Source organism: Sinohyriopsis cumingii, chromosome 11 (genome assembly GCF_028554795.1).
Source record: "Sinohyriopsis cumingii isolate HCF-2022 chromosome 11, ASM2855479v2, whole genome shotgun sequence".
In the NCBI taxonomy this organism is placed as follows: Eukaryota; Metazoa; Mollusca; class Bivalvia; order Unionida; family Unionidae; genus Sinohyriopsis; species Sinohyriopsis cumingii.
Genome location: NC_142971.1, coordinates 57,396,823 through 57,421,392, shown reverse-complemented (window position 1 = coordinate 57,421,392; position 24,570 = coordinate 57,396,823). Strand labels below are relative to the sequence as shown.

The 24,570-nt window shown below is 37.8% G+C and overlaps 1 long non-coding RNA gene across 1 annotated transcript; it reads right to left on the bottom strand.

Annotated features, from left to right (window-relative positions):
• LOC149788511 (uncharacterized) lies at positions 1-21,948 on the bottom strand. Its single transcript, XR_016424407.1, has 5 exons — positions 21,532-21,948; positions 20,897-21,018; positions 10,044-10,158; positions 564-670; positions 1-111 (listed from the first exon to the last, which is right to left on the bottom strand). It is a non-coding gene; the product is annotated as an uncharacterized LOC149788511 (long non-coding RNA).
• Between the last annotated feature and the right edge of the window lie 2,622 nt (positions 21,949-24,570).

Below are 24,570 nucleotides of genomic sequence, written 5' to 3'. Positions count from 1 at the left end.
TATTTTAATATGACTTTAATGTTTATTTTCTAGATTTAATTAAGATTATGAATCAGAATCAGTCTCCAACTCCACTGTAAAGTTTATCTATTACTTCTTCTGCTCAGGCACCTGCAAATTAAAACAAAATTGTAATGCTTAAATAAAGTCATATCATCTCAGCACTAGTTACATATGCAGAAGTCATGTTAATCAGCATTATAAAAATGTATGAAATTTTCTTCACTGCACTTGTGCTTCCCTTACTATCGTTAAGCCATGATACAAGATAACTTTGCACTTACTTGTCATTTCTGGCAAGTGGATGGTGCAATCAATTTGCACAAAGATGAATTTATTTCATCCAAATATTTCATGTGAATAAAAATTCCAAATGGAGGCACTTGTCCGATCAGACAAGATATATGCATATTGTAGTTAGCTGGACTCTAGCTCTGATAGTCCTGGGCAATAGGATAAGCTGATTTTGTTATCAGTTTAGAAATGCATCCGCTTTGCAAATACTATGCTTTAAAAGACGAAACTGAATCCAATATTGATGAAATAAGAGTCATTTGGATTACCTTGTTTTTTATCATTCTGCGTTGGTTGGGTGCATATTTGAGGGTCTCTGATATGGTCTCTTCCATTCCATTTGCCTTTGCTTTGCCATTAGTTTTCAAGCAGGCTTCTGCATGAGTAATACAATGTTTTAAAATAAGTTTCACAACAAAGGATGCATTGCATTTTTCTAAATGCCAGCAATAATCAATGGAATATTTTTAAAACATGTACTTTGAAATGTGTCTCAAGTTACTTTATCAATTCATTTAAAAATCTCTGGCAAGTCACATGAAAAACACAATTTAAATCAAGCCATACTTACTTATCAAAGACTTTCTCATTCACATCCTTTACCTCACACAATAAATATCAGCAACACCAACATTAAATTCACACAATCAGTACAAAACCTAGGTGTTACTCTGGACAGTACTCTCACATTGCACCAACATGTCATGAACATATGCAAGGCTGCGTATCTTGAGCTGAGACGCATCAGCTCCATTCTCAGATATCTTTCAGTTGATGCCACTAAAACACTTGTGTGTTCATTACTGCTTTCAAGACTGGACTATGGTAACTCAATTCTGTCTGGTTCATCTTAATATCTACTGCAGAGACTTCAAAAAGTTCAAAACATAGCTGCTTGGATCATACTTAGAGTACCACAATCAGAGCACACCTCCCCGCTGCTCTGTACCCAACACTGGCTATCCATTCGATCCAGAATCAAACACAACATTAGTTCTCTGTGCTACGTTTCACTGACAGACTCTAGTCCAACATACCTATCCGACCTCACCTATGTGTACACACAAGCAAGATACTTACACTCCTCTTCCGACAATCATATACTCATTATTCTCACCATGAAAACAAAGTCACATGGACAGCATTCTTTTGCATACCAGGGCCCAGCAACATGGAATGAATTGCCCACTGAACTTAGACACAAAGACGCAGTGATCCCATTCAAGAGTGCTCTCAAAACTACTTATTCTGACTACAAAAACAAACTTAATGACTTAATAATGTTAACTACCTTAAATATTGTCAGCATGTTTTTTATGTTTTCTAATTTCATGGTGTTTGTATTTGTAATCATATCATTGTGTATGTTTTTATGTTGTCTAATGTTGCAAAGCGCTTAGAGCTTCTAAAGATTAGGCGCTATACAAAGTCCTCATTATTATTATTATTATATTTAGCTTGGATGAATATTTTTTAAATCAGTGGCCATAACTAAAAAATGGGATTTTGTTTTATGATCATAAAAGTATGTTGGACACCATCCATGATGTACAATGCTGTCTGACATTTCTATGCACCTAAGGTTTCCATCTCAAATATTAAAGCAAAATGCATACCGAATTTGACAGATTGATGAAAATAAAAAAAAGCAATGCTTACCATTTGAAAAGAGGCAATTGTCACTAGAATATTCTATTCAAAATGATATTAATTTTGGACACAGGGGATACCACCCCCATGTTTTCCTGACTCGTGATATGTCGGCCTATTCTGTGCACAGCTTTAAAAGATGTAATGTTTATCCATCGAGCTATAGAAATGAAATACATTTACTGTAGACTGTTTCTGTCAGCAGTTAAGTTGAGTAATTAGGTCAGGTTTATAGCTAGTTTACAAAATTCAATGTAGAATGCCAATAAATGACAAGATGTATTTTTGCAAACTAAAGTGATCTTGAAAAAAGATTAGTAAAGTTTAACATTTTATAAAAAATAAGCTATTATGTGGAAAAGAAACAACAATGAAATAGGATGCAATGTGTTTACGTCTAGTTTTGGAAGGTACCGTCTCTAAGGTACCGTCATAATTGTACCGTAGTTTAATGGGTGGAAAGGCCATTGAAAGGTAAGGGCAGTGCGGAGACCATCGAGTATGTTCCAGAATAGCTGAATCTTTGTAGATACATAGATCCATTCGTAACTTCAGTCCGCAAGCGAAACACTGTACTTCGTATCCCAATCCTGACTCGGGTCCAAAGTAGACAAATCCTGTTCTAGCTAAAACATACGAAGAAGGTAATCCTTCCCTATCCATAGGCTATTTTTGAAACATGTCCAATCGACGGGCACAATCACAATAGTCAGGTAAGAAGACTGGAAAATGGTAGGTTTTGAACTTGGAGTTCTCACTGGATTTCTCACTCCATTCTTGCTGCGGCGAAGTCATCCTTCTGGTGGGTGGCTATCCTCTTACAACCAATGTTTTATACCGACATGTCCATACGGCAAAGTAAAGTGGGTGGGAAGCCGCACTCGCTTCTGCTACACGATTTGATAGACTTTTTCCAAGGGTCGACTGACGATGTGGTGTGTGGGTAAACGTACAATCTTGTTGGGTTGATAGGTGGTCACTATCTCTAGACTGCAAGGCTTCTTTCAATATGCCAAAGTTGACCACTCGACTGGTACGATAATTCAGAGTAAGTCCTTTCACTTTACACTTCGTGTGCACTTCTCCTTGTTTGGCTCAGTATTCGTAGCCGTAATTTTTGGGACCACCACTAACGAAACTTAGAATCTTGTCATCGGGGTGCTTGTCTGTCCAGGCTCCTAAACGGTCTCCTTCGATGTCAGGGTGCTGTTGACTCGGGTGATCGATATAAATGCAACTGTCCATGTCAAAGTACAAGACACGTTCCCCTAACAGTTCTAAAGCTTCGTACAATTTTAAGCGAGCATGAGCTGTCATGTAAGCTGCAATGATGACATTTCCAAAGGGGTCATCTTCTACAAAGTTCAGATCTTCTTCGTAATTCACCAAGATCAAATCCTCACGAACGACGTCCACGTGTTTCATGAATTTGGCTTTGTCGTGAATCATCTGAAAGTAGCGGGAAGGTTCGGTCAAATACTCCGTCTTGGGTAAACACGGTCATTGTGCCATTTTACCCCACAAGCAATTTAACATCACTTTGGCAAACGATCGCCTGCCTTTGTTTTTCTCAATGTGATCTGAAGTAATGCCTTCTTGTGCCCAGAATTTCTCTCTGAATGTCTTTTGGTCTTCGGGAGTGTGACACCAGGACAGATAGCCACTGGCTTCTTGCTCAGTTTCAAAAAGGCATCCACGTAGTCTGCGAAAATGCCTTTCTGCGTGGGGTCACCCTTGTGGAATTATTGTGTCTTGGGAAAGTGGCAAATTTCGTACACTTCTAACAGTTGGTATCCCATGTTCAGAGCTTTGAACAATTCTACGCTGACCCATGTCCCAGTCAAGGCCCGTTCTTCCTGGGTGTGATGACAAGGTTGATCTTGGTTGCACGTTTCAGCACAAGTACGGCACAAAGGAAACATAAGTTTGCTTTGGCAATGGCGAGGTAAGACGGGATGGTATAGGTTCATGGGAGGCAAAACTTTGCACTTGATCAAGCCTTCGTATTGTCGAATGTTTTTTAGGTCGATGTGTTCGGTGAACAATTGTGGGTGCCCTGCAGGAAAGCAACAATATTTGCACACGTAGGGATACAGTGAACACACGTCCAAGTATATGATTTCTTCTCCTTTCTCTTCGTCAGCTTGGTACAGCAAACAGGTGGCATTGGTCCTTCCTCCGTACAAACTATTACTTGGGTTCAGGGGGTCCATGAACTGGTAACTTTCCATGAGGCGTTTAAACTCGGGATCGGTGTTCAAACGGTGATTGTATTTGTGTTCCCACATTTCCACCACTTGGTATCCTTCCTGTTCTAACTTTAGGCGTGGCTGACAAATGGCCTGGTACAAGTCTTCCATGGTTCGTTGTAAGAACTGATTTTTAGTGCCGCGGTCAGGGTAACAGACGGGACATCCGTGAAATAAGCAACCGTTAAACTCGTACATGATCTTGGGGTTTTCTAAGTCCCAGCCATTGACCGAATGCATTCCGATGATCTTTCGCCCTGTCCGTTGCGGGCATGCTGAATCCATTTGTCTTCCTTGTCGCACAAGTAATGCAACCAGCATGGGGCTTTGACCGAGTATTGACGTTTGACATAGTTGGTCGTTTGAGGACTGATGACAGCCACAGTGTTTTCAAGCATGAATCGTTGTCGGTAGACTAAGGAACACGCTTTGGCAATGGTGCAAGCCTCTTTTAAATGATCAACCCCTCCGTGTTCCATGAACAGTTCTCGAAATTTTCCACAGCATCGCCGTAAAATGTCCATGTCGGAACGACGATACTTTAGCATTTCTTCCTGAAAGTCGAAAGGGTCGGAGGCGTGAGCCTGGTACCAAGCGTAGAAAGTTTCTCGTTCGGTACGCATGTTGTCAGGGTTGTAATAGTGAGCCTGAGGCAAATGGGGTAGAACGGCGTGTTGATTGGCTTCTGTATTGAAAAAGTGTGGAAAGTACCCTTTAGCCATTTCTGTCATTCCAAACATTTTAGGCATTCGACTCAAAGGCATGGCTAAGTAGCTCATCGAATCTTTAAACTGCACTTGTCCCACTTGCATGAAAATGATTTTGGCTCCGTTCAAAGTGATTTTAGGACGCTCGATGCCACGTTCCGTATAACATCTCAAAAGAAACTGTCCATCATATCCGGAGAAATTGTGAGCCATCACCGTGGCATGACAATGACAATCTCCATAATAATGTTCGATGTCCTCTTGGCTCCATGTCTTGTCGATGGGGTCTAAGACCCATTGTGTGAAATCGGCTAGTGTGTTCGGTCCTTGAAAGATTTTTTCACGCCCTCCAGGAATCTTACTGCAGTGAGGGCAATAACTCAAGATAGGTTCTTGAATCACTTCTCGCACGCTCGATGAGCCACGCAGAAATTAGGAATGTGAATACTGATCTCTTGCATGCATTCGAAATCGAAAAAGATGAAATTGCTTTTCTTCTTCTTGTGACCATCCTCTTTCTCTGGTTGGGATTGGTATTTTTGTATGTAGCATTGGTGTTCCAAGTCCACAATGCAGTGACAAATGTGACATTTTTTCTTTCCTGAACATACGTGTGCCTTGGTACTGTTGATACATAGACCTTGTCCACACATTGGGCACAATCTCAGGAGTTGACAAGCACATTTCTTCTGTGAACCTTGCATCTTCAGATGTTGTTGGTAACAGGCAGGGCTGACAAATGTGCGCAGACAAGCAGGACAATGCACTGGTTCTTGCCCTTCGCTCAGACAGGGTTGAGAGGCCAAACATCCTGAGCATTTCGATCCACAATGTTTGTGTTGCTCTCGATTATTATAACCATCATAAGTCACATTTCTCACAGTAATATTTGTATCCCAGGAATCCAGTGATAGTGGTAATGGTATCGAAATGGTCATCGTGATGATAGAGGTGAATGTATTTTCCATCCTTAAAGTCTTTCCCTCGAAACAACAGAGACCCGCGCACTTCTTGAGGGTGCACTTTCAAGGTGTATCGTGGAGCTAGGGCATCTTGCAATTTTTGCATCTCAGGAATGCCACAGGATGTGTCTTTGGACAGGCATGCTTGTTGTAACAGAAGTTCTGCTTCATTTCGTTGTTTGGCTCGGTTCGATTTTCGAATGTTCTCCCAGGCTCTTTTTCATTCTACCGTGTCGTTCTTGTCGGCATAGGTTCATCCCACCACGATGGCTCGGGCTAAACACATGTGGTCTTGAAAATTGTTAATTTGGACAAGACTTGTTTTGGTAATGCGAAGGTTGTTGACCAATAAGGTCTTTCTGCATTGTCCGGTCCCTTGAGGAGGAGAGACGTGGGTCATGTCCAGTGTGGCTTTTCCATCGGTGATGTCAAACTGGTCATTAGATTGTTGCACGTGTTGAATCTTGTCCATGACTTTGGAAGTGGTCAATTCTGCAGGGCTGCTAAACTCGATCCAAACAGGGGATTTCAAGCCGTCATGTTGTATGGAAAGTCTCAAGCGATCATCTTCTTTGGGTTGACATTGTCGCTTGAGTGTGGTGAGCAAAGAATCCCACATGTCGGTGATGAACCCTTTTGCTTTCTCTAACAGTACTTCAGACTTGAAATCTTTAAACTTCACTGTGTATTTGTAAGCCGTAGTTCTAAATTTTCTAGAGGGACGCTTTTCCGTCTCTCGAATGTCATAGTACTTTTCAGGGTTGACTAAGGGTGGTAAACTTTGTTTAGAGGGTTTGGATTCTGGTTCACTCATGTCCTCTTCAAAATCACTGGCATGAATTTGTGCCAAGACTTCAGCCCTAGTACGAGGCGATAGATCACGTTTCTGCCTCTTACTTTCTTCTTCTTTCTTCTCAAATGAATTGGATCATTTCATCTCGATAGCAAAAAGTCAAATGACTAAAGTTTAAACACCATGGATTAATTTATAGTCATAGCAGACCAGCGTATATAAAGGGTATGTGTCTTGTCCTTTCACTATTCATTTCACTCTCAAACTGAGCACAACAATGGAAGAGACTACCAAGATTGAACGTTTCATCAGAGCTTTGCGAGGGGTCATTAGAAAATTCTCTTCAGACCAGCCGAGGGACTACTCTCCTTCCTTTCAAGATAAAAGTCAAGATACTTGCTATATCTGTCAGAAGAAAGGGCATTGGTCTTCAGAGTGTCCAGACCGTCAAAAAAGAAAAAAAAGGGGTTAGAAGAGACAAAAGTCAAGATACCTGTTATTATTGTCAAGAAAAAGGACATTGGTCACCAGACTGCCCAAAAAAGAAACAAGAGGAGTCAGAAGAAGAGAGGGATTCTTCAGAGGAAGAGGAAGAAGAAGAGGAAGAAAACAGACAGGTGAAGAAAAAGAAACAGGAGAAGAAAAGAAGGGAAGAAAGTGAGGAGGAAGAGGAGGAAAAGACTATGACGGTGAAGAAATTAAAAAAACAGAGAGTGAACAATGAGACAGAATAAGTCTATGAACTTTTTAAAGTGCTCTGTTGTGAATTGTGAATTGTAAATATTTATAAAAGAATAAATTAATTATAAAAGGTAAGTGTCTTTGGGTTTTGATTTTAAAATAAGAACCTACACTCACGCACACTCATACACAGACAGGTACTATTGGGTAAAATGTTTTTTTTTAGTTATTGGCAATTGAAAGCCTATCTCTTTTCGAGAGACGTGGATGGCCCTGAAAAGGGCCTTTTTTGGTGTAAGGGGTGAGTTTAAACAATCAACTTTAACTGTCTTAAGCCTTTGCCATGGCCAAGGCCTACTTCTGGACTGCGTACTGTTGATGATGATTTCGTTGAAATCACTAAGGATGGTGCAGTAGGCGTAGTCACAGGGTTGGAGTGTTTAGCTTGGGAAGGTCGTATTCTCTTCGGCCGTAATAAAGAAGTCTGATACATCTGTTTCAGACTTCTTAACTAAAATGTCTAACAGTACCGTGACCGTTTGATTTTGACACCCTTGTTTCTTTGCTGCTGCGTCTTCTTCTTCTTGTTTTTTTCTTACCTCTTCTTCTTGCTGCTGTTGCTGTAGGAGAAAAGCTTGTTCCGCTTCCTTTTGCTGTTGTATAAATTTCTCCAATTCTTCTTTCTGTCTCTGTCTAAAATTTTCCATGTGCAGTAATGAAGGAGAAGGTGACGAAGGTTCAGGAACAAATTCTTGCAAGGTAAAAAAATCCACAAAATCCCAATTCACCTCTTCTGAAAGTAAGTCTGGGTTCCCTTGGGCAGTCTCCACCATCAGTGCACCCAAACTGATCGTTTTCTGAGTTTCCGTCATGTTGAAAAACTGTCGCTTAGATTGACTACGCACAGGCGCTAGCGAATCTATATAGACTATGTGACGTCACAGACTGCTCTCTTCGGATTGGACGTGGGCTGACTGAATTTTGTAACGCGTGTTTGGATTGGTCAACAAACTCAATCCGTTTCAATCCTTCCTCCCCCTATAAATAAGTACAGTTCACTGCATTCCTTCACCTGTTACTCAGCACCCCAACATGTGGACCGATGTACAATCTTCAACACTTGTGTCTTCGATGATGTTCCGGACGGACATATCAATGTATGTCCGATCCAACTGGACAGTTATCCACAGGACAGACACCAGCTTGTGGATGCGAAGAATCTTATGTGGAGCATCAAGGATGCCTCAAAAGAGTCTTAATCTATGGTCCTGCAGTCAGGCACAGCCTAAGGTCAAGAAGAAGATGTCACAGATGCCCTTTATGTTAAGGGTATATTAACATAAAACCAAAGGCCCTTTTCAGGGCCATTCCTATCTCTCGAAAAGATCTTGACTTTCAATTGCCTACCCCTTTTTTTATTTTTTTGTTTAAAAAAATAATAAAAAAATAGAGACCCCTCCCTGTTTCAATTTTCGCCTGTTCCATTTTCATAGACCCATCAGGTCGGGACCTTATTAAAATAGGGTCCCGACCCTGTTCCATTTCCCCTAGTCCCAAGACAGTCCCACGATTTATTCCCCATGTTCAATTTCCCTTGTCCCTAGAGTGAATAGTTTTTTTTCTTTCTCCCATGTTAAATTCCCCTTGTCCCTAGAATGGATATTTTTTTTTTTCTCCCATGTTAAATTACATAGTCCCCAGAGTGGATATACCCTTTTTAACATGGAAGTTCCCTAGTCCCTAGACCGTCCCTATTCACTACTACCATTGTCATTACCAGCCTGAAACCAAATTTAATGCCATTTGTATAAATTCATTTCAAATAAATATTACGATATAGTTGAAGTGTAAAGTCAAGCAAGTATTCTGTTTGCAGATTTTACATTTTAGATATTATAGTAAAGTCATATTTTCTCTTGTTTAGTAAACTTTATTGCAACTGGTTCCAAAATAGTAAATCTTATTTAATGTTCATTCACCAGAATAGGTATTAATACAATCCCGAATTAACTGTATGGTACTAAAATATACCCTGATCTTGTGTGAGATTGTAATATACAGAACTATACCTCAAGACAACAATAATATATTGAATTTATATTGTATCAAGACTGTCATGGTTATGAACTCCAACTTTATTCAGGTTTTTTCATAATAAATGATCATCTTGTGCTATGGTTGAAAAGAAATCAAAGTTCAGTTTAACTCCATTCTCTCCACATTTGTAAGTTGTTAAGAGGCATACTCATCCTCAGTGTTATAGTAAAATGTAATCTTATTTGGATCAATCTTGGTGGTGTAATATATGAATGGAGAAAGAATATTATCATCCAGATTAAAATGTTTTATTCAGACTCTACTAAAATTTTTAGTTGGATATGGGTTACGGAGCCTGATGTGTACGAACAAAGCAATGTGTACCATGACCTTTTTAATTTAACATTTTAAACTCCTGCAGAAGAAAGAGATTTTTTAGATCCATTAATCTGTATTAACAAAAACATTTCTTCAGTATGATTTTCAATTACTTAGTATTGACAAAACTCATATTTTAAAGTTGTTGTTTTTTTGTGTTTGGTTTGGCCTTTTATGGTAAACCAACACAAGTAAGTTATTTAGTGCCAAGGCACTTTAAGTATAGTGCCTTGCCCAAGGACACACCATGGTAGCTAACCCAGGTTGGTCTGATGGTAGAATTTGAACCTACCTTATTTCACAGGTCCAGAAAGCTAACCACTGAGCCACTACAGCTCCCCATCTTATAGTGGAATGCTGGTATACTTTATGATCAAGAAGGATGGGTTGGGGTATGCATGTTGCATCTGAAAAAAGTGATGGAATTTTTGTTTACATAATATTTTAGTCATACAATATGAATCATTTTCTATAGATTTAAGATGTATCAGATCAAGTTAAGAAAAATCATATATTCTGTTTCCTGGGAATGTACTAAAATTCACTGTTATTGTTTGATTTTTTGGTAGTAAGCTTACTTGGTATTTTTTTCTTTTTAACTTGAATACCTAATTTGTTAACATCCTATTCTAAATCTTCAGAGTTCTGTCTATTAAGTGACAACTGTTGATACATGTAGGGAAGTTTTTGTTTATATCTTTTGATTTTTGTGATTCTGGAAGTTGCAGTATTTGTTGTTGTATTATAACCATTTCAGTAATTTAATGAATGCAGAGTATACTGCTCTATAAATGAAATTTAAGTGAAAATAATGTAAAAGTATGTTTCACTGCAAATATAAATTGTTTAAAATAATATATCATTTATCATATGACTATTCAATTGTGGTAACTAGTATTCCATCCAATATCTATATATTAAAATATGTCTTTTCATACAGCTGGTGATCATTTAGATACAAGTCCAATTGAACATAATCAAATTATCAATGCAGGTGTTTTTATTAGTAGTAGTATTGCAAGTATAAGTGTTAGTATTAAGATTTCATATACAGGTATGATAAGTGTATCATAATGTTTAAATGATGCTCCTTGTTACAACATAAAATATGTTCATTGAAACAAATGGTTCACTGGTAAATTGGCAGCAAAGGTCTTCACTGAATTATGTTGCATAAACTATTTTACAATAAAACATATATGATGCATCTCAATTATGATGAATGTGAGGAGGAGGATTAATAATAATGCAATTTAAGTTATCTTCATAACATAAGTTCTAGCAGATGTGTAATTTTTATGTGGTTCATCATCAGTTTGAAACTGGTCTGTGATTTCTGGATCTGGACATACCTGGTCCCCTGCTGTTGTGCTGCTATGGTCTTTACAGTTCATTAGGATATCAGTTACACTTGGTTTACATTTAGAACCCCATGGGATGGAATGCCCAGTTTGAAACTGAGAGAATGGTTAATTATCCATAATATAACTCCTGCAGTTATTATTAGGTTTGATATCAAGGTCTTTCTTTAAAAGCTTTTCAACTCAGGTTCTGTTCTACCATACAGATAAATAAAGTCAAATTCAAGGCTTTCAGATTTGTCCAGTTTGTTTCATGTGTTGCGGCAGACAGACTGTATATTGCCACTGTACCATATAAATATCAGTGCTTAGTCTGCTCTCAGTTGCTGTGGTTTGATTAGTTACAAGTGTCATCACATGTGACTAATTATTGACCAATGTAATGAAACTTGTATAATTAGAAGGCTGTATTTAAAAACTCTAAAGATCTTAAAAAGAAAATTGGATCGGGGTAAGTAAAACCTTTTACTTTGACCATTTGGCTAGAAAATAATTTTCAATAAGTTTAAATTGGATAATAGTAATATAATAATTAATTACACAAATCAGAATAAAAGCTATTTGCATATCCCCTTACAGCTGTTGCTTTTTCATAGTACTAAGTAGAATAAAGTATAGTTAAGACAGATAGCTTTAAGCTAGAATTAAACTCAAATAAATTGCAAGAAATCAAAACAAACCCAGGATTAAAACTAAAGAAATATCCCGTCATATATACCTTACATCAAATAAAGAAACTCAAGATGGATAACAACAAAATTAATGTCACATCATCAAATAGTTATCTCAGCTGCCTGGTCAACCTAAAGGCAGATAAACTAAGGCAAACTTACTCCGAAGCAGTCTCATCCCCCCTAAGAGAAAAACGACAGATACAGTTCTTAACGCCAATTTTCAACTCGACCCCAACTGACTCGATGAGTAGACTCTACCTGTCACCAAGCGTAAACGAGAATGTGGACAATCTACCGAGTAACCGCAAAACTACATCCGACATGAGTACCCAAACTGAGGAACAATACTCAACAAGCACAAAAACAACCCAGACCACGCTGGTTAAAAACACTAGCAGCCAGGGGACTCAAACTGAGAACCTACTAGATGAAACAGAACGCCCTCACCCTACCACAAATAAAGCAGTCACACACGACTCAACAAAAGGTAAGAATAATAGGAAAACCAAATCCCAAATACCAGTTAGAAAGAATAAGGAACACACTAACTGTCAGAATACAAGACCCAGCAAGCCGGTTATGGACAACGAAACAAAGTCAGCTAAAGAGACAAACACCAGGGAAAAAAAGACCAGTCTGCAAAATATCCAAAACAAGAAACACCCCGCTGAACTGACTCTCTTCGTCAAGGGAGTAAATTCCAAAATAACGAAGTTAGCCTTTAAAACCATAGCATGGCAATTGAACAAACATCACCAAGGAGAATTCACGCTTAAAAGCACTAGAGACGACTTGCTGATAATCAAATGCACCACTGAACAACAGATTGCCAAATATATGGAAATTGAAAGAATAGACCAAATAAATGTTCAGGTCACTAGACACAACAGAACAAAACAACACATAGACCCAAACCCCCCAAAAACACACAACAAAGGAGTCATATACGTATCAACTCAAAATAAAACCAATGAAATAGTAGACTACATAAGGAGTAAAGGACAGGAAGTAGAGAAAGCAATCCGCCTAAAAACAAGAAGGGGAAAGGATAGCACTGCAGTGGTACTCTTTTTTAAGGGCGCCACCCCAGAAACTATCAAAATAGCCGAAAAACTCGAGGCTAAAAAAATTTTTGCTTTCAAAAACAAACCACGGTTCTGTGGCAACTGCAAAAATTGGGGGCATTACTCTAAGAGTTGCGGAAACCTATTCCGGTGCAATCAATGTGGTCTTCACCACCCAGACCGGAAAACATGTAGCGCCACCAATCAGCACTGCGCTAACTGTAGTGGTAACCACAAACCAAACCACGCAGAATGCCCCAGGGCTCTTAGAGAAGCCCTAATAGTCGAATATATGATCTCCCATGGGGTAAACTATAAGCAGGCCAAAACAAAAATCAGGATACCAAAAACAAAATAAATAGGTAGCACCCTCACTGGTAGGAAACACGCATAAAACGAAAACAACAGTAAATTAAACAAACTATTAAGACTTTTTGCACTAGAGATGGATTCCAGAGCAGAAATCAAAATATGGCAATGGAATGCACGCGGCCTTAGGGCCCACGCTGACCAACTAAATAACAAAATACTTGAACAGGAAAGAAAACCAGATGTTATATGCATACAGGAAACCCACCTAAATGATACCTCACGTATCCCAAACATCATAGGCTACAACACCAAATACCTAAAGCATCGATCCCCCACAGCAAGAGGAGGGGGGTTAGCAACCTTTGTTAGAGATGGAATTACATCAGAAATGCATAAATTAACAGATAGTAGACCGCCCAATGACTTCGAAATACAGATAGTCAAAATAACCGCTCAAACTAAGCAGGTACTAATCGTTAACCTCTATGAAACAAATGAGCAGCGCAATTTAAGTGCAGACGAAACAATCAAAATGATTAAAGACTGTGGAGAATGGGTGGTAATATGCGGGGACTTCAATGCACACAATGAACTATGGGGGAGTCAAAAGACGGACATTAAAAGAAAAATTGTAGAAAAATGGGCAAAAAAATGCAACTTAGTTTTTCTAAACAACGGAATGCACACCCGGATAGATGACAGAACAGGCCACACATCAGCAATAGACCTATCTCTATGCACACCAAGATTAACAGGCATTTCTGATTGGCAAGTTGATGAAAGCGACCCTATGGGAAGTGACCATTACCTTATAAATATAGAAATACAAATTAGAATACCTCAAAATAAAGCGTCCTTCACACCAAGATGGAAATACGAACAGGCCAACTGGATTAGGTTCAAACAGATAGGTGACTCAATCGACCCAGAAACCATATATCACCGGGACATTGACACCTTTAATGACAAATTAATAGAAACCATTAACACAATGGCCCAAGAAACAATTCCTAAAACTAAAGGAGTAGCACCCAAACCCACGGTGCCCTGGTGGAATAATGAATGTAAAATAGCAATTAAAGAGAAAAAAAGAGCTCTAAACAAATTCAAAAGAACTAAAAATAATAGGGACTTTAACTACTACAAGGAAAAGGAAAAACTGCCAAACAAACTATTATGATAGCTAAACAAAACTCATGGAGAGAATTCTGCTCAAAACTAGATATTAACACAAAATCGAAGGAGGTGTGGCAAAGAATTAAAAAAATGAGAGGCAAAACTAAATCAATAACCCCCAACATACCTGGACAAAACAACAAACATAAGGCAGAATTATTCGCAAACTATTTCGCCAATGTGTAGCAATACCAACTTAGAGGATAAGTTTAAAAATCATAAAAGGCAATTTGAGGAAAGCAACTCTGACAACATAAAGGAAGCAGGAAATAATGACGGCCCACTAAACCTTCCGTTTACAGAAGCCGAATGGAGAAAGGCCCTCGCCGGCAAAAAGACCACATCCCCCGGGGAGGATACTTTGGGGTATGAAATGTACAAGAACCTACCCAAAAAACTTGTCACAATTGCACTTAACCTCATTAATAAAATATGGGAAACCGGTACCATACCTATAAGATGGAAAAAGGCAGTAGTGGTCCCGATTCTTAAGCCTGGAAAACCCTCAAGCGATATAAAATCATACAGGCCCATATCACTAACAGACAATATATGTAAAATAATGGAAACTATGGTAAACAACAGGCTGAAATACCATTTAGAAAGCAAAGGACTACTAGCTAATACACAGAGCGGGTTTCGCAACTACCGAAGCACAATAGACCAACTCATGAGACTAGAAACCGCTGTCAAATTAGCATCTAGAGAAAAATTTTAAAAATCCAGATATGTTACAGCCATCTTCTTAGACATGGAAAAAGCATATGATCTAATGTGGACTAAGGGACTGATAAGTAAACTTAAACCATACGGAATAACTGGCAATATATACAAATTTATTGCTAACTTCCTAACCGATAGAAAGATACAAGTCAGACTAGGACAAGACTACTCCGAACGATACAAACTGGAAAATGGCACGCCACAATGAAGCGTAATCAGCCCAACTTTATTTAATATAATGATAAACGACCTGGAAACAGCGGTAAAACCCAACCACCTTGACTTATCCCAATTCGCCGATGACAGCGCCGTATGGAAAACTGGCAACCCAGCCAGCAGAGAAATGACCAAGCACTTACAAAAAGGACTAAACGATATAGGAAATTGGACAGATAAATGGGGATTTAAATTGTCACCTCTAAAAACAGTAGGCATAGTTTTCAATCCGGGAGGTGGCCACCCCCCACCCACTCCAAACTTAACCCTAAAGGGGGTACCCATCAAATTTGAAAAACAAGCGACACTCCTAGGTATGGTATTCGACCACGAACTCACGTGGGCAGCTCATATCCAAGAACTCGTAACGAAGTGCAAACGAGACATCAACCTCCACAGAAACCTCAGAGGGGTGAATTGGGGGTTTGATCAAAAAACACTCGTTACCCTATATAGAGCACTTATAAGAGCAAAATTGGACTACGGTTGCCAGGTATATGGAGCGGCGAACGCCACGTTACTAAAGAAACTAGACACAGTCCAATCAAAAGCGCTAAGGGTATGCACCGGCGTCCTAAATGGTACCCCCACACAAGATATCTTAATAATAGTAGGAGAACCCCCGCTAGACCTAAGGCGGAAGGAATTGATGCTGCGATACTCGACTCGAAATCAATACACCAACCCAACCACCTCACGCTACAAGCCCTCTTAGCATGCGACAAACCATTCGATACAAAAGGAAAAAATAAAAAAATACCTAGTGGGAAAATAATTATAGAATTAAAAAGGAAATTTCAAATCGCAAATATCAACCCAGAAAAAATAAGGTACTACCCAGACCCCCCGTGGACCTGTCCCACACCACAAATAGATCTTAGCTTACGTAAACTAGGACAAAAACAAAATGACCCGATAGGACTAAGAGCATCAATACTAACGTACATTGACAACAAATACGAGACATACACGCAAATCTTCGCAGATGGATCAAAAACCAAAAATCCAAATAAAACTGCAGCAGGGATAGTGATCCCAAAATTAGATGTCGCCGTTGGAAAAAGACTCCCAGACCAATGCGCTATATACATGGTAGAATTCATGGCAATACTAATGGCATTAACATACGTCAAAACATACCCCACAACTAAGGCAGTCATTCTAAGCGACTCTTACAGTGTACTACAATCGTTAGCAACAGACCAATCCAAGAGCAGACCTAATATGATTAATCATGCAAGATCGCTACTTAAAGAGATTGAAAAAAACAACAAACACGTTGAATTCGTATGGATACCCTCTCACATCCATAATCCCAGGCAATGACAAAGCAGATGCAGAAGCAAAAAACGCCACAAACGAACCAAAAGCCCAAAATATAGCATACAGCGTCACTGAAATCAATAACATGGGACAAGATCAATGACATGTGGCAAGAGCTATGGGAAAAATCGGATGCAAACAGTCTAATACACACGATGATGAAAAAAGTAAGTAGAAAAGTCGAAAGTCCGACCTTCAAAAATCCACACGATATAACAATAATAAATAGAATAAGAACAGGTAAAACACTATTGGCAGGATGCGCAGGGAAACACATAAAAAGGGGACCAACCGAAAACTGCCCCTACTGCCCAACTCCAGAAACAATCGCACACTTAATAAATATATGCCCCAAATACAACCAGGAAAGGGCCGAACTAAAATCTCAACAGGAACAAATAGGAGAACGGTGGACATACCCGGAGTTACTTGTGGCAAAAAACAATAACATAGGAATGACCTATAATAACATCATGACATTCATTAACAAAATAGGCAAAAGGGGACAAATCTAAACCGAATGAAGGGTTGGGTATAAAGAGAGACCATGTAAAGAAATTAAAACCAATAAACCTAAAAGATCGAACCAAAAAAGAAAAAAACCAATCAAAATATTACAAATCACTGTTTGGGAATTGTGATGGCCGGCTCGGGCTAGTGGGTTCACAGACTGACACCGCCGCTCATAATCCGAACAATAAAAACCAGATAAGGACGAATATTACAAAATCACTGTTTTGGAATTATAATGGCATGCTAGGCCCCGTAGGTTCAAAAAAAAAAAAAAAAAAAAAAAAAAGGAAAAAAAAAAACAAAAAAACAAAAAACAAAAAAAAAAATATTAAAAAGTAAATCAAAGACCAGTCAAAATATTACAAATCACTGTTTGGGAATTGTGACGGCCGGCTCGGTATCGTGGGTTCACAGACTGGCACAGCCGATCATAACCCGAACAATAAAAACCAGATAAGGACAAAATATTACAAAATCACTGTTTCGGAATTATAACGGCATGCTAGATCAAAAAAAATTATAACGGCAGGATCAAAAAAAAATAAAAAAAATATAAAAAAATAAAAATAAAAAAAATATACATTAAAATAAATCACAAATAGCTAAGCTAAACAAAAATAACAGGTAAATAGCCAAGTGGTCAAAGCGAAGGGAAACAAAGGCAATCAAACCACCTCCCTCGAAGAAAACATCTCACGGCGAACATGGCAGTATCAAAAGGACGAGAAGACCAAAATAGAAACGGACACGGGATAAGGCAGAAAGAGCTGAAATAAAGAAGAGCAGGAAAAGGCACAGGATGAAGTTAAACGTCCTAAGGCAGTAAAAGAAGAAAGAACAGGACACTTGCAGACCTTGGGGAATGAAGGCAGAAACAATGAAAAGAGTATGCCTCAAATAATCAAACCACCCCCACCCCCCAGTATGAAAAGAATTGCCTTCCCGAAATCAAACAAAAGAAATAAGGCCACCCCCCCCCCACATCTACTTATAAGTGTGAATGAGAAAGTGAGCGTGAATGTGTGTTGTCGGGATATGTGGGAAAAGCAGAAAAACGAACAAAAATGTCTATAGCCATCACACAAATATAGCATACACACTCCCTACCCACCTTTTTTTTCTTTTCTTTTCTTTTTTTTTTTTCTTTTTTACAAACAAATTTTACCACATAGGGCTTTCATTCTGACCCACGAAAGCCCTCTTTTGACCAACAACTTACTGGCCCTGAAACACACTGATTGGTTTAAAGCCACACGTACGAAATACTTAACCAAATTGAGATCTCCAAAACAAAATAAAGGGCTACTAAAAGCCTACTAGATGTGAAAAAATTTTCGGAAAATTCAAGTACGCAAAGTACACAAAATTTAATAGACCTTACAAAAGATAGGAAAATTCACAACTCAGGAATATCTGAAGCGTATGTGACAATCACATGTTTGGCAAGATAGTACAGGAATAGCCCAATAAATATAGGGAACTGGGCATTGATTGCAACGAAAATTTCATAATACTGCTGCTGGTGTGCTTCGGTTACTGCCTGAAATGAGAGAGGAAGGAGATGCAGGATGCAGAAACAGACCACCAACGGAGTACAACGATGGAGAAGGTTGCAGCGATGAGAGCCTGGGCGGGACCTTTTGGGGCACCTGGGCTTCGGCTTGCTTGCTTGGGGGCATTGTATAAGTTAATCGCTAAATTCAAAAAGTACACAAACGTGTACAAACTAAACAGTCGCACATACCGAAAGGTGCACGTGACTTTAATCCAATGAATGAATGAAATGTGTGCTAGAGGGTAGGGTTAGCAGTTATACTCCCAATTATGTTTGTGATGAGCAAAAGCAGCTGCACAAATTTGAGCTTTTAGTTTGGTTCTGGTAGGGTCAAAGGATGCAGGTACATTTTACATTCATTTTTTACTAGAAATAGCTATTTTCAATATTTTTCTGTGACAAGGCAACTAAAAGAATCAGTATGTGCCTTATGCATGAATAAAGTTCACTAGTACTATAACAAATTAGCATACTTTTCATCACCCCTCTACCATCAAGATTTTTTTATATTTACCTCTGTAGCAGACACAAATAAAAGTCGGCAGCTCATTTGCAGACTAAGTTACGCATATGATCTCCAATGCTCATCTAACTGTGACAGGCAGTCACCAACAAGCCAACCTATTTCCATGCCTAACTCAAAGTAAATCTGAACCACATTATAGATTTAGCTTATGTGTAAATTTATAAATGCTAGGCTTGTGATAATTAGGTTCATGCCTTCTACCTTAAAAATTAGAGGGATGTCAAAATACGAAACTATCCAGTGAGACCTATGATGTTAATTTTAATCCCTATGGGATTTGTGACATAAAAAACCCAAATGCTTTATGTATTAAAAGGTAACTAATGGGGGCAGGATCTGCAGTGAATCAATGGTTAGTATGCTAGACTCCTGATAAAAATGTTTGTGTTAAAATCCTGTTATCAAGTCAACCAGGTTACCTACTGCAATGTACCCTTGCCTTACTCCAATTCCCTCAGTACTCAGTAAACAACTAGTGTTGCTGTACATAACAAAACCAGTCCATATTGATTTTACATATTTTACTAAATCCTGACAAAAATAATTCTCTAAATAAAGAATGATTAATATGTGATGGTCTCACATGTAATCAAACTCTTCCAAGCTTTTAATGATATGAACCGATTTATCAATGTTTATCAAATTTGCATGAAAAACTATTTCTTATTTGTCATCAAATATGTTCAATGTTTTGATCATATAAGCATTTCTGCTACATTAGATCAAAATAATCTTTTTGTCAGAAATAGAGCCCTTATAGTATTTGCAAGGTCAACCAATCAGATGCAGAATTTGAGTTTAATATGAATGAATATTTTTTTTACAAAATTGCTCTTTTGCTATATCTTGATGAGATAAATCTATTCACCAAGTCTGATGAAATTAATGAGAAATAGTTTTAAGAGCAGTAGCAAGAATGGCTAGTGAGATGTAGAACCACCACATTATATGCATAGATTTTGCTTATAGCCTCAGACATACAAGCAAATAATTAAACAAGTCAGATCTAAATTGGATCATAAACACTGTTGTGCAAATCATAAGAAACTCTGCCAATCAGGTGCAAGGTCACTTCACTACCATACCTTTATCACACTCATAATAAGCATCATTGTGAAACTTGACTCTATAAGCCCAATGGCCAAGCATGATCAAACTTGAATCAGCAGTAGTGGTTATAACCTCATGTATTTGTATGCATCTTCACTTCTTCAATCTAGATCTCATTTATATAAGCATGTATTCTACGTTTAGTAAAAACTGCACTACATGTATAAATATTGCATGCGGTGGTAACATACTCAGATGAAAGATCACCTTATTATTATTAATGGTTAACACTCATCAAACTTCAAGGACAACTTAATGATTTTAGCCTATATTGTGGAAGTATGGCTTTTAGGCTGGTTAAAAAACTCAACTAATCTTATACATGATCACATGTATATACTTGGATTTTGCTCATTATTAGATTTATCCAAGATGTTGATTTAAGCCCAAAACCAAGTTTTATATAAACAAATTGATCAGAACTATGGACTCCAAAGTAGCTAATTTCTTACTGTTGAAAGACAGAAGGGGATGTGAAATAAATAACACACTCTGGACCATTACATAAACCCACTTAGCCTTTTGACCAGTTGAGATAAAATATCAACAATAATGTTAAATAAGATTGATAAATTATGTTTTCTCACATTACCTCTAGCCCTTTTCAACATGGATGGTATTTTTCTTCCACATATGTCAGCTCTTAATTAGTGGCCCTTTCCCATCATGAATCTTGTAGGTGAAACTCTCAGAATTAGGCTTTTTAATTTATATCTGTAGAAGAAAAAAACTATTGGTCTGCATATATCAATGTCACCATTTCTGTATTAGATTAAAATACCATATGTGTGTGTGTGTGTGTGTGTGTGTGTGTGTGTTAATTTTAGAATTTAAGCAAACTTGTCTCCATGTGTTTATTTTAAAACTGATGATGATAACACATAACAGGTTCAATGGATAAAATGTTATTTCTTACTTCTTACAACTGCTCATTATATCTGAATTTACATTCAATGTTTGTTTTAATTAACATATTTGGGATATTGGGCAAATTATTTATTTTGTAGTTTATCATTATATCATTTACCAGTCTTTTATCATTCAAATATGTAATATAGTACCATTATACTGACTTCATATTCTATATGATATCCCAGCAATACATATTAAGCAGATAAGTGCAAATAAAAATGTTCAGAATGTAAAATTTACTCCAAGCTCAAAGAAGATCAGCAAAAGATAATATCCAACAAATTACCAAACAAAAAGCGAAGTTAACGCAGTTACCTTTATTATGACGTCTCCAACACCAACGGTACTGTACAGCTACGTCTTCTGAGTTTTACCGTCATCTTGTCTTTCAAACCAGAATTAATTTCTTGAGCTCTTACAAAATGAAGAAACTTTTAAATACTATAATTTAAGCAGCTTCTTTACATGCCATCAGATAAATTATGGCACAGTGTTATGACTGTCAGCAAAACGCAACTTCACATTTGGACGGCGCGCTGTGTGGGCATAGCCGACACAGCAACTGACATGAATTCTCTATTAGCAGACAATGATTCGGAATAAATCCTTCGCAAATCTAACATTCTCGATTTTTCATAGTTCCACTTTTCATTGTTGCATCTGTTTGATTGTACAATTGCTAATGATGTTCAATGAATCAACTTCAATTCATCTGCTGTCTGAAATCCCGGTTCAGTTGGTATTTTCTTCCGCGCATGATGCCGTGTAAATAAAAGATACGGTCGACATTCAAAGTGGTTTAGGTTAATTTATTATTGTTCTTTATTAAGGTCATTTGCAGAAAGTGTTTCGCTAGGGTGAGAAAAAAAAATATAACAAAAAGAAAACTTTCTTTTCCAACGCTAATACTGTATATATTTCAATTTGTGATTGATGCTATAAATAAATAAAAATGATAATAAAGCATTTTAGCCCGTGGCTTCGGCACGGCACTCGTTTTTGTGGGTTTTTTAAAATGTTGTTAGTGTTGTTTTGGGGTTGTTTTTTGTGTGTGTACCACACTAAAAAACATACCAGGTATTAGGCCTAACGTAGGAAAAGAAATTATCCTCTATTTATTACTATTCTTACTGTCAAATGACGCAAAAGTGATCAAATTGCTATTAAGATTTTGTTTTGTATAACACTTACCGCTCGTTTTCCTCGAGATAAAGCAGCCACTTCAAAATGATTATAAAATCTGTGACAGATGAAAAACGTGGTTTAAATAATTCGTAATCGCCTGCCTTAAAATACTGTAGGAATTTGCTAATGTATTTCATGGCCCTTGTTTGAATAGATACCAACGATCATGTATATCGACCAAATTTTGTATATTCCTGCCCACAATCATGTATTTTGTATTAAACCGTATATTACACGAGCGCTCTGTGGCAAACTCGGGGGGGGGGGGGGGGGTCTCTATTATACCCAGAGGCGTAGCTATGATATTTTGCGCCCGGGGACGAACTATAAAATTGGCGCCCCAGCCCCCTCCCCGTTTAATCACATTTTTGAATATTACCCTTGTTTACTTATTATAATGTAACGTTGTAAGCCTCATTTTGGCGCCCCTGTACCTTGGCGCCCGGGGACATATGTACTCCCCTTCCCCCCCCCCCCACCCCGCTACGCCTCTGATTATACCTGCTGTATCAGTTGAGAAATATATTGAACAGATCAGGCCCCAATACTCTCGCTCTGAAAAACATTAAAATAATTATATGCAGAATATCGGTAGGTCTCCCTCTTGCCGAAAATGTCAGCACCATATATATTTTGCAAGTAATGTAATGGGTATAATAACACACACACACACACACACACACACACTTTTTTGGGAGTGGGGGGGGGGCAACGGACAGATGCCCCCATTTCCCAAAAAAAATAAAAAGTATTTTATATTTGTGTATTTCCCCCTCAGATGTGTTCTACGTTTTATTAAAACAAAATTTTATATAAAAAATTTAGTTTTTAGAATTTTTGATGGGGTATTTATGTTTCCATAGTGTTATCTAAAGGGTTGTTCGTCCGAGTCTGGTTTCCCTCACCTTGCTCGAAGTTCATTCCCTTGAAATGTTTTGTAACCTTTGCTATATGTCGCCTAGGTCTCAGTGTTTGCTATATGTAATGGTGTTATATTGTGTGTATGCTATATTTTCTTTATGTTTGAGACAGCAAGTATAGATCAAATATCTTTCCCAGTTGTATTTCTTCCTTTATGATGTTATATTGTATCTTTTAATTTGTTTTATGGTTTTCTAATTTTGACGATGGAATGGTGTACTATTTAGACTTTGTTTAAAAAAAATAATTTCCTATTTTATTATTCGAGTGATAATATGTGTCGTTCCTCATAATAGTCTTTAAAGATGTTGATAGGTAGGTTACGCTCGATCCAAGGTTCACGCTTCTTTATTCTCTATGTGTTTTTCCTGGGTCGCGTTAGGCCTCCTTTATTTAGTTTATCTGATTATGCTTTATTGAAAGATCCAAACGTATTTATGAGACCACATTATTCTATAGTGGTCAACCATGCAGTGCGGGAGAAGTTAGTAGGGTTTTAAACTAAGTGTTATACAGTATGTATTTGTGTCTTTATTTTGTCTGTTTATGTTCTACATTGGGTGTTTTCAAAGACTCATGATGGGCCTATGCACTTCACTGAGCCCTGTGACTTAGCCCCATGATGTCATCGCCATTTACTTCCCCCTTATATTTTCCCTGTATCCCTTCCTATATATGTCTTTAGAATTTTCTTTCAGAGAAAGAAGAAAAAAAATTAAATTACAAAATTCTTTTATTTTTTTCTTTCTTCCTTTCTTCCCTTTTCTCTTTTAAAAAAAAAGTTATATGGGTTTCTTTGAAATATTTGAAATAGAATTTGAAATTTTCTTTGAAATATGGCTGTTGTGGGGTGCGAGGAGGGGGTATGGGTATGGCATCAGCTCGCAATTGCGCTACGCGACCCTTCGGTCTGTAATACCTATTCCTCCCTCCCCCTCTCTCCCCCAATTCCAACATCAATTGCGTTATATCAACCTGACGGTAAGTATCTATTCGTCGTAAGACGTACTGAGTTCTTGTTGTGGTTAATATTCTTATTTTTACCACGTATCTTATTTAAAAATCTTTATCACCTGTCCACAGGATATCATCGTAGTTACTATATAGTCTATACATTTTAGAACGATTTTGTTTTCGTAGTCTAAATCTATGAATAAAATGTTATTTTTGTTATACTTATATTTTTTGCAAATTTTCATTATTAACTTTATCCTATTATGTTTAGATTTATCACATTGGACAATCGTA